The sequence below is a fragment of the Falco peregrinus genome, chromosome 1, assembly GCF_023634155.1.
Source record: "Falco peregrinus isolate bFalPer1 chromosome 1, bFalPer1.pri, whole genome shotgun sequence".
Lineage (NCBI taxonomy): Eukaryota > Metazoa > Chordata > Aves > Falconiformes > Falconidae > Falco > Falco peregrinus.
The window spans coordinates 60,240,909-60,243,521 of NC_073721.1; positions in this window are offsets into that span (position 1 = coordinate 60,240,909).

The following is a 2,613-nucleotide window of genomic DNA, read 5'->3' on the forward strand; positions in this document are numbered from 1 at the left end:
TCTGCTTTCTTGCGTAGTGACAGGTGTGGGATGGTCCCGGCCCTTCCCTCTTTCTCCTCGGGGAAATGGGATGGTCAGAGAGCTGCCCGCCAGCCCGCACAGGATGGAGCAGGTTGCTGCCTCCAGAGAATAAAACACTTCCAGTTGGAGTAGTCAGCAGGATCCTGGTGAGACCGCCCTACTGGAAGGCAGCTCGGGAGGAGGAGACAGAACGGGCTGGTGCCAAAGGCAGGCGTGGGCAGTGTTCCCACAGGGTTTGGCCCTGGTGAGCTGGGAAACAGAATTAGCTGGATGTTTTACCACAGCTGAATATTAACTCTTCTCCAAAAGAAAGGGGTGGGAACAGGGAACACAAACACCAGCAGAATTTTCATCATACTTGGTTGGTACCACGTGCTTAAAAGGGGCGTGAGAATGTTTTGATCTGATAGAAGAGTTAGAAGTAACTACTCTGCTGTGGAAAGGAGGAGTGGGGGTGTCCCAGCAGCAGGAAGGGCTGGTGGAGGAGCAGCGCTGCAGCACAGAGCCCATGCCTGTCCGATAACCAAACAGCTGTATTCGAGCATGGCTTGAAGTTAACCCTGTGTAAACACCTATGCAGGTGCTAACCCCTTTCCTCTGAAGGAAAAACAAGACAGTAAAAATCTGATGTGTAAATAGAACTGCTGATTTAAGCTGCAGTGTCAAGGGTGTCTGGTTATTGTAAAGAAGAGACAGCGGATGAAGTGGCAGGAAGGGGGGGGGGGGGGGGGGGGGGAGAAAAATGACTGTAGAGTAGAAGCTTCTATGAACGGAAATATTCCAGCTTGGGGAACAAAGCTACTATTAAAAGCAATCCTTCCTTAATGTTATCTTCAGGAGGTACCACAGTAAACAGTACCCCACTGCAAGCTTACCAATGCTGATCTGCCTGCATTGCATGCCTGTGTGTGTGTCCGCGGGCGTCGTTTCACACGGACTTAAAAAAAGACCCCGCACAATGTGGGGAGAGATGAATTGCTGGCAAACTCACAGAAAGCATCCTGTGGGATCCGGGCCTTACTACAGGGTCTGCAGTATCTGCCCTCTTCCCTGTGTCACCCGTAAAGCCAGAGATTGGGAAAAACCATCCGCAAACAAGTGAAAAAGTGAACAGTCACGGGACTGTTAATCACCAAGGTCACAAAACATCAAACACCATCTAACTGTGAACGACTGTATGTGTTTATAAGAAGTAAAATGTTTCTTAGAATAACGCCCTTAAGGCCACAGGGCAGCTACACAAGAACACATGTAGCTGCAACGGCCTTTACACTGCGTTGGGTCCTGTCCCTGTGGCTGCACACAGCACGCATCCTGCCAACTACAGCACCCTGCCGGGGCGGCCCGCAGCTCCCCAGCTCCTCCGCAGCAGATGTGGCCACGGCCGCGGCAGGTCACTGTGACCAGTCCCGCAGCTGGGACCAGCTGCTGCACTCGCAGGCTGGGGATGTTACAGCCAGCTATTAATGATGCTGCCCTGGGACGGGAGGCCACCACAGTGCAAGGGGTGGAAAAATCATAGACTATGGCCAAAAGCACCATCTGTGTGAAGAAGCCCCACAGAAATAATGAGTTGTAAACCCCTCAACTCTCAAACTTACCACCCACTAAGCTACATCCAGCAGGTAAATAAACTAATACAGACCGTAAGGATCATGCTACCTGTGACCAGCCGCCACAAACAGCTCTGCCTCCTGGTACGCGGCTGACACCTTGTCACGAGTCACGCCGAGTAACATCAGCACGCGGGAGGAGAACCGGCAGTGCTGGGAAGCCCTTCATTCGGCGGCTTAGCACTATGAACCGAGCAGCAGCATGCAGTTCTAGAAGTGCAAAATGAGCATTAACACCATCCAGATGCCAGGGCTGCTGGCCCACGGTGATGCTTTTAGCTCCAGCACCCTCTGTTCTGCTCCTGTCCTCGCACCCACTGCTGGCTTCACCGTAGCTACACTTGTGCTATTAATGGCAGTAATCACTTTGGGTATGGGAGCCTTTCTACCAGCCAAAAACTTTACTGATGCAACCAGCAAAGTGCAGCGTCCTTGGGAACGGGTGGTTACCTGTGTGCAGATGAAGGGGTGGAGTACGGTGGTCCTAACCAGGAGACTGTTGTGCACAGAGGAGGAGCTACTGGTCCGCCAAAGCTGAGCTGGGAGCGTGCAGGCCTCTGCTGCACAGTCACCCGGCCGCAGGAGAAGCGGAGCCACAGAGCCAGCTAAGCCCGACCGCAGAGCCTGCAGGTGGCTCCCTTGGCCCCTGGAGACGCCACAACCTGCGCGGCTGCCCGGGCCAGCCTCGGGGAAAGGGCAGTCCTGGGCAGATGGCTCATCCTGGCAGGGAGGCGGTCCCACGGAATCCCAACCCCGTTCAGGAAAGAGCCGAACTCGCAATACTTCATTTTTGAGTTCTGTTTCCAGCCTGAGGCTCCTGCAAACTAGTATTTCTTCCCAGAGTTACTCACAGAGGAGGCATTTCACACTGCCCTTCCTCCCCCGGTGCACAGCTGTGGTTGGCAGTGGCCGGCCTTTCTTCTGTTCCTTGTAGACGTGCCACAGCTGTGCCACTGGACAGACACACCTGGATCTGGGA